The sequence below is a fragment of the Balaenoptera borealis genome, assembly GCF_965194805.1.
Source record: "Balaenoptera borealis genome assembly, chromosome: 13".
In the NCBI taxonomy this organism is placed as follows: Eukaryota; Metazoa; Chordata; class Mammalia; order Artiodactyla; family Balaenopteridae; genus Balaenoptera; species Balaenoptera borealis.
The window spans coordinates 45,623,329-45,638,736 of record NC_138870.1 but is presented as its reverse complement, the minus strand read 5'-3'; the positions used below and the strand labels follow the sequence as shown (position 1 = coordinate 45,638,736).

General features: G+C 41.9%; 1 long non-coding RNA gene and 1 pseudogene across 5 annotated transcripts in view; both read right to left on the bottom strand.

The window, feature by feature from the left end:
* Positions 1-327: 327 nt before the first annotated feature.
* LOC309609691 (sorting nexin-6 pseudogene) lies at positions 328-4,285 on the bottom strand (annotated as a pseudogene). The gene has a single exon. The product of its transcript is annotated as a sorting nexin-6 pseudogene (transcript).
* Positions 4,286-10,105: 5,820 nt separating this feature from the next.
* LOC309609690 overlaps positions 10,106-15,408 on the bottom strand; it is a 205,383-nt gene continuing 200,080 nt past the window's right edge. For all 4 annotated transcript variants that reach the window (XR_014233529.1, XR_014233530.1, XR_014233531.1 and 1 more), the window contains one exon: positions 10,106-13,428. This is a non-coding gene — a long non-coding RNA (uncharacterized lncRNA). The remainder of the gene's footprint in view (positions 13,429-15,408) is intronic.

The following is a 15,408-nucleotide window of genomic DNA, read 5'->3' as shown; positions in this document are numbered from 1 at the left end:
AGGAGGAATGTATTCAACAGATATTTCTGGGGCTTCCTTGGTGGTGCAGTGGTTGAGAATCTGCCTGCCGATGCGGGGGACATGGGTTCGGGCCCTGGTCTGGGAAGATCCCACATGCCGCAGAGCAACTAGGCCCGTGAGCCACAACTACTGAGCCTGCGTGTCTGGAGCCTGTGCTCCGTGACAAGAGAGGCTGTGATAGTGAGAGGCCCGTGCACCGCGATGAAGAGTGGCCCCCGCTTGCCACAACTAGAGAAAGCCCTCGCGCAGAAATGAAGACCCAACACAGCCGAAACTAAATTAATTAATTAATTAATTAATTTAAAAAAAAAAGATATTTCTGAAATGCATTTCAACTGGTCACAGGCCTGGATGATCAACTTGATATGGAAGAGAGGGACTTAAGGATAATTGCAAACTTTTTAGCTTGAGAGATTGAGTAGACTGTGACTCCATAAACTGAGAAAGAAAAAGCCAGAGAAGGAAGCTTTGGAAAGATGATGGGTTGAAGAGTGAAAGGGGATTGAGGTTTTAGGGGAAAGAGATTCAAGGAAAGTTTTATTTGGGGTGAGGAAAATGAGAACATGGGTCAAGGACAGGTGAAGGAGGAAGGAGATGGGGTGAGAACAGAAGTGAAGTTGATCTAAAAGTAGTAAGGCCATATCATATATTCCTGTAATTAATATAAGAGATTTGGAAAGGCTATGTGGTTATAATAAAGTTTAGAGGCCTAAGGGAGGGAAGTTGTGGGTGTTCGCATTAGATGGTTTTAATTGGGGGTGGGGGAGTAGGAGGGAAGCTCATCTGTTGCGGGTGAATAGGAGATGTGAGATGTGAGAATACACTATTACATGTACTCTCCCATCTGTATATTTTAATGAGATCACGATACTAAGCCCACGGCTACCATCTGCTGCTTAAGCGGTTGCTGTTCTCATAGATGTTCTTGTTATCAGTCTTCAGTTCTCTTAGAAGTTCTTTCTTCCAAGCACTACTCACAAAGTTGGTTGACATGCTACTCACAAAGTTGGTTGATATCAGAGCAACTTCATTTAGCAAATCCGTGTCATTCCTTCACATTTTTATGGTTAAATATAAAATTGGAACCACTGAGAACTGACTTCTACACAAGCTTCTTTTTTTTTCTTCTTTCTTTTTTTTTTTTAACTTAAGCTTCTTGACAGGGCTCTTCCACTTTGGGCAATCTGATAAATGTTTAACAAGCTGCTTAAACGTTTGAATTCTATGGGAATTCCCGAAGTGTAAATTCCTGAAGAAATACCTAGTTCTGTTCACTATGTATTGAGAACTTATATCCCAGGCACTGTACTAGATGCTAGGGATTGAAAACAAGAAAGACACAGACTTTGCCCCTGGGCAACTGACAGCCACGTGGAGCAGCTCTGCTCTGGCGTGTAGAAGGCAATATGCTTGTTTTTTTTTCACTGTTATCACTGTTTATTTGACAATAGGTGGTTTAGTCTACAAGTTTAAGGAAAGCGTACTAATGCATTTGCTTTTCTACAGAAATCATACTTACAAAGATTACATAAAGTCTGTCCCAAAACTTCTAAGAAACGTTCATTAATTTAAAATGTCTGGGGACTTCCCTGGTGGCGCAGTGGTTAAGAATCCGCCTGCCAATGCAGGGGACACGGGTTCGAGCCCTGCTCTGAGAAGATCCCACATGCCGCGGATCAACTAAGCTCACAGGCCACAACTACTGAGTCTGCGCTCTAGATCCTGCGAGCCACAACTACTGAGCCCGCATGCTGCAACTACTGAAGCCCGAGGGCCTAGAGCCCGTGCTTAACAACAAAGAGAAGCCACCACAATGAGAAGCCTGTGCACTGCAACAAGGAGTAGCCCTAGCTCGCTGCAACTAGAGAAAACCTGCTTGCAGCAATGAAGACCCAACGCAGTCAGAAAATAAATCAAAAATCAAAAAAAAAAAAAGTCTGATTAAGATGCTTTACCAGGATACAAGAGTGAACTAAGGTGGTGTACAGTGTTTTTTAAAACAAAATTCAAAAAAATGTAACTGCAATCCTTATCTTGTTTGAACAACATATTTTGAAAGGGTTAAACGTCAAAAATTACTTAAAGATAAATAAGATTGGCCGCCATAAGGAATACTATTTATAAAATAAACACAGTTATAGAGGCTACTTTAAAAAAGACAGAACTTTGGGCTTCTAAAGAGGAGGAGGGCACAATGATCGGCAACTGTCTGGGGCGCAGGCACAGGAGCGCAGGTCCGCAGCACCTGTGGGCGACAACACTCCATTGTTTCTCAGAAAAAGAGAGAGTAGATGCACTTCATCATCATTTTCTTTTTTTTTCCGGTGAGCAGTAAGTGCCTAACATCATTAAGAAAAAAAGTCAAATCTGAAGGAAGGCAACCCTTTATAACTGGAAGGTGGAGTGTGGCTTATGTGTCTCCATTTAACCCTGCCAGGCAGTTCTGCAGCCACTGCACGTGACCCTTTGCATGCTTCACTTCTAACTCTGCCAGTTCCACTAAATTTTTTCTGAATGCAGCAACTCTTCTTGTCTTAAAATCTGTAAGTTCTTGTTTTGCAGATTCAGATATTTTTTCAGATTTCTGACAACATAATTGTTGGGACATTTCAGCCTGCAGAACATCTTTATTTTTCGCTCTTGCTTTATCCAGTGCTTTATCAGCATTTTCATAATCCACTAGTGACCTAGATCTTCGATAGAAGAGATCCTTAGCAGCTTGAGATTGTCTTAAGTAATATTTTAAAGATCAGAAAGTTTGAAGTCCTCATCAGCTGACATTCGTGCTTCTATTGAATATTTTTCTTGTTTTATCAAATAGTTCTGAAACTTTAAGAAAAACTTGCATATATCTGTAGAATCCTGAGTTTCTAAAGCATATAATGAAGTACCAATTCTATTGTAATTGTCTGCGGCATTTTTGTGGAATCTTGTCATCCTATCAGATTTAGGAGATGCGTCCTTAACTCGATTATGTTCTAAAAGGAATGTTCGTTCATGCTCAAAGAAATCATCTACATCATTTACCTCAGAAACAATTACTCCATCTGCTGATTTAACCATATTTTTTTAAAGCAATCTTCAAGTTTCTCTTTTTTATTTTTTTCCTCACACACTCAAATCTTGATTATATTCCAAGAAGACGTGGAAATTTAAATCTTTCCTCAAGATAGGATGTGCTGACACACGACACAGGAACACTTCATGCATTGCAATGGTCTTCTTGAATATTACCAAATTCTCAGCTTCCAGCTCCTGTTTCATCTTTGCGAATTCTTCCTTTGTCATAGACCCTTCTCCTTCTCCAAGTTTCTGTAGTTTTTCCCTTGAAGCATCAAAATCAGGTTTTGGTGGTGCTGGAGGGATAATATAACCTGCATAGTCTTCATTTTCAGTGAAGGAATCATGAAGCCAGATAAATTCCTAATGTTGTCGAACAACAGAAAACTCATTTTGTTCAAAATTTGGCAATTAACTCTTTATGTGAACAGTGAATTTTACATTATCACTCTCACTAAGAGCATCAGAAACGTCCATCCACTTGTAGAACAGCATCACTTTGAAAATCTACATTTATTGCTTGACGTCCGCAGTCCCCCTCTGAGAATAAGTTGGGACCATTGTCCAGGCCTTCCGTCATGGCTGTTCCAAGGTGAGGAGGGGCAATATGTTTTATATACAGTGAAATGTAGGGAAATTGGTGCTCTGTTTTTACTTTTAATGCAGCATTACTTCTGCGTATAAATTATTAATATACAGTCAGCTTTTCTAAATTTTCATAAAATTTGACATAAGTTTACATTTGTAAAATCAGCATCAAGATAATAAACATATTTGTCCCCCTCAGAAGTTTCTTTTTTTTTTTTTAATTGGGGTATAGTTGCTTTACAATGTTGCCCTTTTGCCATCTACCCTGCCCAGGCAACCACTGACCTAACTTCTGTCACTGTAGAATAGCTTGCATTTTCTAGAGTTTACAGAAATAGAATCATATAATATGTTCTCATTATTACCTGGCAACAGTCATCTTTTGACAGACTAGACTAATGGAAGGAAATGTGGATAATTTCTTAAAGAGGATATATATCTATTTTAAATCATAAGGGGAAATACTTTAAAACTAAATTAATACTCAAGATCATGTGAACTGATTGATCAAGTTCTTCTGGAATTTGTGTGGGAAACTTAAACGCACATAGATTTGACCATTGACAAAATCAGAATACTCCTTTGAGTGTGATGTAGTAGAAAATGGATTGGTTTGGGAGCCAGAATTATATGCACATTTAGGCTCTGTCATCCCTGGAAGAGTGGCTTTGAATGAATTATTTAACCTCTCTGAGTTTCAGTTGTTTAACCCATAAAATGGGAATAATAAGGACCTCTTTATTGGGTGACTGGGAGGATTCAACTAGACTTGGACATGGAAGATGTCTCACATTCAGATATTAGCTTCTCTTCCCTTAACAGTGATTCTTGTTTCTATGAGAATATTACTTCAGAATCATAAAGTTATCTAAAAATTACTCAACATAAAGATAGCCACTTACTATCCTTTATGAGAACATATCTAGTATGTGGAGCTGTGTTAATCTATGTAATCTTTTTTACAGCAGCTGGTTAACCTTCCTAATTCTGCTTTGTCCTAAATGACATGAAAAAGAATTTGGTATTAGTGTTCCCTGACTTCTCATTGATTAAGGATGGGAGAAGATAGCCAAGAGACCAGGGAGACCATCAGAAATTGATCAAAGAAAGGACCATGGGTAAACTCCAAAGTGGATAACCCATACAGAGAAAAGAGTGAGGCCATGATGGCAGTTAAAATGAACCAAGTGCTTACTACATGCTAGGCTTTGTGCTAAGGCTTTACCTGAATTGTTGCATTTAACCCTCATAACAAACCTTTGCGTTAAGAACTATTATTGGGCCCATTCTACAGATGAGTAAATCAAGGCTTAGAGAAGTTAAGTAACTAATTCAAGTTCAAACAGATGGAAGTGACAAAGATGGATTCAGACCTAGATCTCTGCCTTCAGAGCTCAAAATACTTTTAGAGAAGCACAGAAGAATCTCAGGCTCGAGAGGTTTTCTGCTCTTAGAAAGGGAAGAAAGGAAACTACTACCAAAATTCTGTCCTGAATTTTAGGAAAGCAACCATCCACAATGAGTGACTGAGTGGGATTCAATCACTTCTTGATGATCTTTTCTGGACCGTCTGACCATGTGTCACCTATTTTAGGCCTTCCTCACCCCCCAGCATCACCTGCAACACAGGCCCTTGATTTCCCTCACTGTTGGAAAAATTCTCCTATTGTTGAATCTCAGTCATCCCACTGAAGTGGAGGCCCTCCAGTTCTGGCTAACACCCACTTCCCTCCAGGGCTATTTGTCGAGGAGGGGGTGAGTATGGACTTAATGACATGCTTTCCTTAACAATTTTCCAAACCTATCATCTAGGATAGGGTTTATTAGCATTCACCAACAACACCCCAGCAAAGTAGTTTTATAGGATGAGCCCACTACCTGTTTAGGAATCTGGAAGGCTAAGGAATTTGTACCAAGACTTGGAATTCAGGGATTTTTAACCCCAGTCCCTCCTGTACCACATGGCCTTCAGTAAGCTGTATGGTTTCTTTGGTTGTCCATCCTCTCCTTGTCTTCCCTCCATGTCCACCACCATCATCTCTGCTGGCAGAGTGAAGGCTTGAGTTTTGCCTTACTTCCCACGGAACTAATTCAAGTCTATAAAGTACTTTGAGAATATTCAGCGTGGGGTTCTTGCCAAGACAGAATTACAGGTGGGAATGGCAAGGAATGGGAATAGGCTAAAACTAGGATAGTTGAGTTGCTCTAAGGAAGGCTCAGATAAGCCTCTTTCCACTATGAATCTTAAGGCTCTTTCTCTATGCTTGCTCAGCCATCGCAGGGAAGAGTTCACTTCTTTTCCCCTTTCCCAGGCTCAGATATAAGGCAAAGTGGGACCTGAGTTCTGTTGTTCCGTCTGCCCTTTCCCCTCAAAATCACACACACAACCCTTCAGACAATACTTGTCTTATGAAAAGGAAATGGTTGGATTACATATTAGTCTGGAACAAAGTTCTCAGATGCAGGATGTTGATTGTTGTATCTTCTGTGCTTTCAACTGTGGTTGGTTAATCACAGCTCTTGAACTTCTGCTCTAGCACAGCCTTGACATGGGCACCTCTGGTGGGGGGGGACTCTTCTGAAGAGTCAGGTCCTGTCCAGGAGGAGTTTACCTATAAAGGCAAAACACACACAATAAAAGCAACCTGAGAACAATTACAAAGCAACACATTAATACAGGCAAAATAAAATAGCACAACGGATGTTGTGGATTCTGCTTTGCTTGATAGGTTTAGGAATATCCCTATTTGAAAGCAGGAACCTTTTGGCCTTAATACTCATCACTCATGCTACAAAAGCCTCAGTCTTTGGGGTCTTTTAAATATGTCCTGCTTTTAAGCAGGTCAGCTGTACTTTGGGTATTTCTCCCTTTCTTCTCTCACCATCTCATGAAACACTTTCTGGCTCCATTTCCCCCACTCCCATATCCTGAATAACAAAGGCTTTCTACTGTCCAAATCAACCTGTCCCCTTGGAACATATCATGGAACCAACCAATAAGCTGCCAGGTGAAGGGAAACAGGGTTGTTAAATATTCTTTAGTACAAGTCTCAAATGTGCGAATGCTGATGTTGTGGAGTAAGGAGGATGACGGTTGGAAGAGACATCTACCCCCCATAAATTCTCAGAGATTAAGCTCCACGTCCTTTGAACCAAAGGCTTCCAAGACCTTTTACCTTTTTAGGAAGGGGTCTCTGTCATCTCAATTGTCCACATTACTGGTAGCAAACTATGACACTGATAGCCAAAAGAGGAGATTTCTGATGCAGTTGGGAAGGTGTTCTCTGAGGGGTCTGATCCAGCAAGAAGGGTTTCTCTAGGAGGAGTGGCTATCAGCAGTGTTTCATTCTGCTCTCACCAAATGATAGAGTAAGGAGATGGCCAAGCCCAAGGATGCAGGGTAACAGGAACAAGCTGGGTCAAGACAAAACATTTGCTGCAAATGATTCCAAAACGTTCACAAACAGAGATAATGGCAAAATGAACAGACAATAAGTGGGAAAAGATCAACTCTCACCAAAATTATATTCTCATTGGAAGAAGAAATAAGAGGAAAGGGAACTCTAGTTTTGGGAAGGGAAGGAGATCATGGAGATGACCCCTAGCACCAACATCACCCTGCAGCTGTGGTTTCAGGCCAGGGGGTTATGTTTTCAGACTTGCAAGGTTGATGACTACAGTCCTGGAAGAGAAGGTTCTCTTCAGTGTGTGGGTTCAGCCAAGTCTAACAGGCCCAATTTTCTCAACCAGTTCTACTCTACACTGCAGGTTTTCTCTTCTTCCCTACCACCTTCAGTGTGCACCTATGTTCCTGATCTCCTTTTTTCTTCAAACCACATATAAGGCTTTTTGGAATCCACTGGATGCACTCAAGGAAAGTGGATGAACTATATCTTAATACAGAGCAAGCTCCTCTGACACAGATCAAATAATACATTTTATGAACTTGAAATGGCAGAAGGGCCAATCATAATTATTTGATGCCTGCCCCAAAATCTTCTATGGTTTTGGCCAGGTATCAAATATTCAATAATATCAAGGAATAATATCAAAGAATACCTGGCCCGGCCCAGAGGACCTTACAGTTTAAGTGGAGAAACAAAACACAAAGACACATGAGAACAATCACAAAGCTCACATAAATCTAGGCGAAATTACACAGCACGTTTTGGAAAAGGAGGGATTGAAGCTAGATTTAGTTCTGTTCTTCTATTTATTTATTTGTCTATTTATTTGTCTGTTTGTTTATTTATTTATTTATTTATTTATTTATTTTGGTTATGCTGGGTCTTAGTTGTGGCACACGGGATCTTCGTTGTGGCATGCGGACTCAGTCGCAGCATGTGGACTCTTAGTTGCGGCATGTGGACTCTTAGTTGTGGCATGTGGACTCTTAGTTGTGGCATGTGGACTCTTAGTTGTGGCATGCATGTGGGATCTAGTTCCCCAACCAGGGATTGAACGCGGGCCCCCTGCATTGGCAGCGCGGAGTCTTACCCACTGGGCCACCAGGAAAGTTCCAGTTCTGTTCTTCTTAACAACCATTTCTGAGCATTCACTGTCAGCCTGGCACAATGCTAGGAGGTACTTTATATCCTTCTTTTCTTCTAATCCTCACAAACCTTCGTGGTAGGAATTGTTACCACCGTTTCAGAGACAAGATTAAGTAACTTGCCCTACTAAGCAAGAGAATGGGTTGTAACCCAGACCTATGTGACTCAAAACTTGTGCCTTTAACTATCACCTCATATTGTATCCTTCTGCAGAAGAACTTTCTACCTGGAAAGAAGTTTAAACTCTTTCTTTGCTTTAGAGGAGGTTGTACAACTTAGAGGCAGTATTGTGAAAATAGAGGAATGAATTACATGAACTTCTATCTTTGCCTGATTGGCTCACTCAGCTCTAATCCTTGGGCCAAGGGGGAAAAAAAACAAAAGCAAAACACTACAAGCTCAAGAGATGCTAAGGTTGCACATCTAAGAGCCTTGGGCTGAAAGGCATTTTGAGAGGTCATTCTCCTGCTTCCCCATAGAAGGCCCTTTAAATTCCATGGAATTCACTTTGGGAAAGTGGATGAACAATATCTTAATACAGAGCTAGCTCCCTTGCCATAGAAGATCACATAAAGCATTTCATGAACTTCTAGATTGATTAGTCCTCGGTGTAGCTTTTGTTGTTTCACTGGACTCAGTGAAATTAATAGAAAGGGATATTCTGGGGATCTCTCTTTTGACTTTCTGGCATGGCAGTTTTTCCATACCTCTAGCCTCAATTCTTGCTGCTACGAGATAAGCATGAGAGCTTTACTGGGGCTTGGAAATACGCCACATACACTCTGTGCAACATAAAGCTATGTACAATGGTCAGTATCCTCTAAGAACTTATGCCGTCATATATAGGTAATTACAATAAAAGCAGGATTCAATATGGGAGGAGTATGAAAAGAGCCTATAGTTCTTAGTACCAAGAGCCCCTTCAGTCAATGATATTTACCCAAATGCTAATGGAGCCACAGTCTATTTGAGAAAGTCTTGAGCAAGAAGGCAGGACCCTTGGGTCCTATGCTCAGTTTGTGCTACCAGCCCACCCTCTCCCAGCGCTCATGGAACATTTATTGGGCACTGACGCTGTACAAGCACTGGGTATACAGAGATGACTGTGATGTGACCCTGCCAGCAAAGCTCTCACATACACCGTGGATCCGTGTCCCATCCAACATCAGCATGGAGTTTAATTTGGGAGTGTTGGGGAGAGCACAGGGATTAATGCTAAGAGTGCTGAGTCAACAGTTTCTCCACCCCCACCCCCCACCCCTGCTTCCTCAGAAAGTGGGAAAGTTGTAGGAAACCACATGAGTTTCACTAATCCCCCATCAATAGCACCCACTGCATTACTGGCCTCATTATTTCTTTTTTATTTTAACATCTTTATTGGAGTATAATTGCTTTACAATTGTGTGTTAGTTTCTGCTGCGTAACAAAGTGAATCAGCTATACATATACATATATCCCCATATCCCCTCCCTCTTGTGTCTCCCTCTCCCCATCCCTCTCCCACCCCTCTAGGTGGTCACAGTGCCCCGAGCTGACCCCCTGGTGCCGTGCGGCTGCTTCCATTCATTGATCACAGACTTGCTTAGTTACGGTGACAGACTCCTCCTGGTTGGTGGGGGTGGGAGGACTGGGGCAAGAAATAAGTGTGAGAAGGTATGGGGGGACTGTGAATGCAGGCCACCCAGCCCCACCCTCACGGTCCAGGACAGGAGCTAAGGTGAGAAAGAAATCTCTGATCAGTGATATTGACCCTCTCGCTACTGCCTTCCCCACAAATAATAAAACCTCTAGGAATAAAGGGGAAAAATCAACTTCCTTTGATAGCTATTTTCTTAGTATAACTTCCCTCTTTAGGCTTTTTTTTTTTTTTAATTATTAGCACCTTTAATTGTTATTTATTTATTATTATTATTATTTTTTGGCTGTGTTGGGTCTTCGTTTCTGTGCGAGGGCTTCCTCTAGTTGCGGCAAGCGGGGGCCACTCTTCATTGCGGTGCGCGGGCCTCTCACTATCGTGGCCTCTCTTGTTGCGGAGCACAGGCTCCAGACGCGCAGGCTCAGTAGTTGTGGCTCACGGGCCTAGTTGCTCCACAGCATGTGGGATCTTCCCAGACGAGGGCTCGAACCCATGTCCCCTCCATTAGCAGGCAGATTCTCAACCACTGCGCCACCAGGGAAGCCCAGGCTTTTAAAATATCTGGTAATTAGAGAGAAACAGCAATATCGTGTCAGTATTAAACCACAAATATAATTCTTGGTACGCAGTAAGTACCGAATATTTGTTGAATACATGAAAGGTTACAGAGAGACAAAATAATAGGGACAAAGGCATACAGAGAAAGCAATCTGATGGTGTATCTACGTTGGGCTACCTGAATCAAAGCACTGTTTCCTTTCCACTAAAATCACCAATCACATGACAGAGTTGACAACACCAGAAGGCACTTTTAGCATTATACGCATGTATCTAGCGACCAAATGAGAGGAATAAAGAAGGGAGGAGGAAGAGAGCTTTTTTTCTGTGTGAGCAGTTACGTGCAGCAGTCGCAAAAAGGCTGAGGTGGAAAAGCAGAAAATAGGCAAGGCAAGGTCAGAAAGACTGAACCAGCTACGTGTCAGAAGAAAAGGTGTGGAACAGAATGGGCACTTCAGGCCGTAGACAGGGAAGGTTTGGGGCTGATCCAGAGAGCCACATCTTCAAGTAACATGATTTAGTTCTTTTGTGGCCTTGAACTGACCTCACCTTGCCACTCCTGCCATACCTATCCCAGGTACTCAATAAATACTCTTGGTTTAATCTCAGGAAACTCTTGATCAATTGTGCTAATAAAAATGAAGTAGACAATGAAAAATTTTTTTATTTGGTTTTGCCTAAGGAGTTATACCTTAGCAATTACAATTTATATAAGCACTCATTTGAAAGAGTTTGCAATGCCGATTTGAGAATGACTGGGGTAGGGCAGCCACGATGCATGTTGACAGGCAAGAAACAGTCAAGTTAGGTGTTTTTTTTTTTAATCTATTTTTGGCTGCATTGGGTCTTTGTTACTGCATGCAGGCTTTCTCTAGTTGCGGAGAGCGGGGGCTACTCTTCATTGCGGTGCACGGGCTTCTCACTGCGGTGGCTTCTCTTGTTGCAGAGCACAGGCCCTAGGTGCGAGGTTTCAGTAGTTGTGGCTCGCGGGCTCAGTAGTTGTGGCTCACGGGCTCTAGAGCACAGGCTCAGTAGTTGTGGCACATGGGCTTAGTTGCTCCGTGGCATGTGGGTTCTTCCCGGACCAGGGCTCGAACCCGTGTCCCCTGCATTAGCAGGCGGATTCTTAACCACTGAGCCCCAGGGAAGTCCCAAGTTAGGTTTTTAAATTTCCTGAAGATAATTGACATGCCAGTGTTTAAGGGTTGACTATTTGTACCCACATTCTGAACTATATAATTTATGGAAATTTCTTTAATGTCCCCATCTTTCATTTGTCATAGTCATCATCAGATATAGATATATCTCAGGGTTGTTTCTCTCTTCTTTTATATAAACTAGCTATGCCTTATTCTAGTAGAGTATTAAACAGCCTATAAAGCTCCCTAAATTAATCACCCAATAGTTTAAGCATAATAAACATGTGAACTGTCTCAGTTAATTGGCCCAAGAAATTGTGTTCATCACCAGAATCATATTTTTCTTCTTCCTCACACTTCCCCTGTCACCCTGAGTTAATGTCAGAAGCAAGAAAAAGTTATTCTTGACAAATGCTGGCTTCATATCCAGAATTAGAGCAAGACCTTAAGTAGGAATTTAAGAAATAATTCACTGACTTGAAGGATCATCAGAAGATGTGTAGGTCAGTGACTCCTGAGATGACCACCTTGCGTTCAGGGGGCCGAGGGAAAATCCAGGGGCAGGAGGAGATCCCCTTCTTAAAGGTGGAGTCCAGTCCCATGGAGAAGATGGGACAGCACTCATGACACAGGGACCAAGGCAAAGAGAGACAAGGACAGACCAGGAGGCACTTTATTGAGCTGCAGAGGTAAATGCTGGAAAGACGTGAAGAAACAAAATAGAGAAAAATTAAGTCAGGAAGTAAAGGATTAACATGAAGGGATAGCTTTTCTGGTAAGCCGCCTGAAGTGACCTCTAAAAATGGTTTGCTATTCACTAGATGCAGAGAACCCCACAAAATCGTGCAAATCAAGAGGCTCAAACCTTCGTGTTCACTTTAAGAACACTCCTGAAACTTCCCAGGCTATTAAGGGTATGCTTATCCAAAAAGCCACCAAGTTATCTGAAGGATGTCACCTTACAGAGCAATGTATGCCATTCCGTCGTTACAGTGGTGGAGTTGGTAGGTGGGCCCAGGCCAAAGAGTGGGGCTGGATGCAGGGTTGGTGGCCCAAAATGAGTGCTGAATTTTTACTGCACATGCTCAGAAATGCAGAGAGTAGTGCTGACCTTAAGGGCTTAGATGTAGATTCTCTGGTCATTGAGCACATCCAGGTGAACAAAGCCCCCAGGATGCGGCGCAGGACTTACAGAGCTCATGGTCGGATCAACCCATACATGAGCTCTCCCTGCCACAATGAGATGATCCCTACTGAAAAAGCACAGATTGTTCCTAAACCAGAAGAGGAGGTTTCACAGAAGAAAAAGATATTCCAGAAGAAACTGAAGAAACAAAAACTTACGGACTGGGAATAAATGCTGCAAAAAAATAAATACAAATAAAAGTTTTTTAAAAATGAAGGGATATATACAAGACACCATGTGTGCATCTCCATGTGTGTTTTGCAAGAAGCAGCAGGAAAGGGTGGTGGAAAAGGAGTGGACCTAGATCTGTGGAGAGAAGCAAGGAGAGGGCCTCAAGTCTGGGGAAGAAGGCCAGAGGGTGAAAGACAGGGAAGCATGATGAAAACTAGGTCACCAGCCTTCTGTCCTCCTGGTCTATTCAGATCCACAGCCCCCCATTGTGGGCAGGCCAGTAGCTTCTTGTAAGGCCTCTTGACCCATGAAATACATCTTCAGGGTCCAGAGAGTGAAAAGAGTGATCTTACTTACATACGGCTCTGAGCCTCTACTGAGGAACACTCAGAGTTAAGTCCACTCTAACATGAAAAGATGGGGACTGGGAGAGAACCATCTTCAACAGCATAATGGGCTTCAAATCTCTGAAGAGTTATTATTCGCAGGGCTACTGGCAGCAGTTCTTCATTCTTTCTAGGGAAATAAAAACCACAAGGAAATAGAATGAAACTACAGAAGCAAGGATTGAGTTAGACAGAGGAAACATTTCCTGACTGAAACAACCCCCCTCTTTGGTATTCTTTAGGGCAGGCTTTGTGATACCCACGCATCAGGATGACTTAGATGCCAATTAGTTGACCTTGTTGGAAAATAGTGCTAAATGCAATGTTTCATTGTAGAACTCAAATATTTCCTCATGTGTAAGATGGGCAAAATAATACTATTTCACAGAGATGGCATGTGAGAAAATGCATAGAGGCCCCTAGTAGGTGGTGTGTTTTTGTTGTGTGTGTGTGTGTGTGTGTGTGTACGAGAGAGAGAAATCATTTCCTCAGTAAATACTGACACATTTTTTTTGCTCCCCCTCAGTTTTCTTAAATATAAAATGAGTATGGACTGCATCCTTCAGAGGGCTTAGTGTGAATATCAAAGGGATTCAATAGATGGGAAATATTTAGATACTGTAAACTACCACACACAAAGATATATGTTATCGTTAGAATCTCTGTGAAAGTATTTTACCAGCTGCCAATATATGGAGACCCCTTTTATCACAGGTCAGTTTCTTTGCATCACAAACAAAGGCTATATCCATAACTCTTGCCCTTGGCTGAGAATAACACCCCTACACTGCTGGAAAAAAATCCAAAAAACTCTAAAAACTCAAACTTCCCTGACTTCAGGTCAGTCCTAGCACATGAGAAGAAAGATAATAAGCAAGATCATAAGTTGGTCAGGCCTGAGTTCAAATCCCAATATCACTATTACTTAATATCTTTGAACCTTGGTTTTCTTGTTCACAAAATGGAGATAAGTACTATCATTTGGATTGTTTTAAGGTTTTAATGAAATCAAATATATAAAAGGCCTGGCCTATTGAGGATGGCCTTTGAGTATTAGTTCTCTTCCCATGAGACGCATTGCATCCTATTACTGGTCAGGGTTCTGCTTGGAGATGGTAGCGTGAACACATTGATGTCTAACAATTTAAGATTTGGAGCAATGTGTAAAGGGAAGGGAGAACGACAGAGAACATCTAAAACAGGACTGCTGCGCCTTGAACAGAATGGCCATCGTTTCCTTAATCTCTTCCTCCCTTTCCGTGTCCTTCTCCAATAGATATCCCTCATTTTTACCTGTAGGCTGATGTGCCACTTTAAATGGTTTCCAGCCTCAAATTAGTCTCCGGGTCCTGCTTTGTCCAGGAGAATGGGGCAAGGGGACCAGCAATTAAGAGAAGATACTTTCACCCAGGGCTTGCCCAATTTTGAAAATTGGTCCAATATATGTACATGATAGTTTTCAAAGACCTTCTGCTCCTGACGAAATGGAGCATGTTTCCACATCCCACACCTTGCTAGGGAAGAAGGAAGGAGCGTTCAGGGAAAGCTGAGGTCTACAGGTGTGTTTGTGCACCTCCACAGGCACACTCATTAGAACATGTGTCTGAATGGATATGTATTAGTGGAGGGGAAGGTGGCGTACTCTGTGTCTTGGGAGGCTTGCTATTTAGGCGAATGTATGATTAGTGAGTGTACACGTTGGATTACTACTGAAGTGCAGTGTATGTATACAGGTGCTAATGTCTATCTAGCATGGCATAGGTGCTAAGGACAGGTGTGTGTATTGTATATGTCGGTGTTTGTGCCTGAGAAATATGATGGCAAAAAGCCACATGCAGATAGAACTCAATTACCAAATTAAAGTGGAAAGACAAAGTCATATACATATGGCTTTGAACTGAATTTCTCAGGCAAAAACTTACTTTTCTATTCTCAGTGTCTCTCAGTCCAGTCTTCAGACTAAACCACTAAAATATAAGCATCATGAGGGCAGGAATTTTGACTGTCTTGTTAACTGATGTATCCTCAGCACCTAAAACAAAGAGTACGTGGCACATAGTAGATGTGAGATAAATATCAAGATAAATATTGGAAGAAATATCTTATAAAT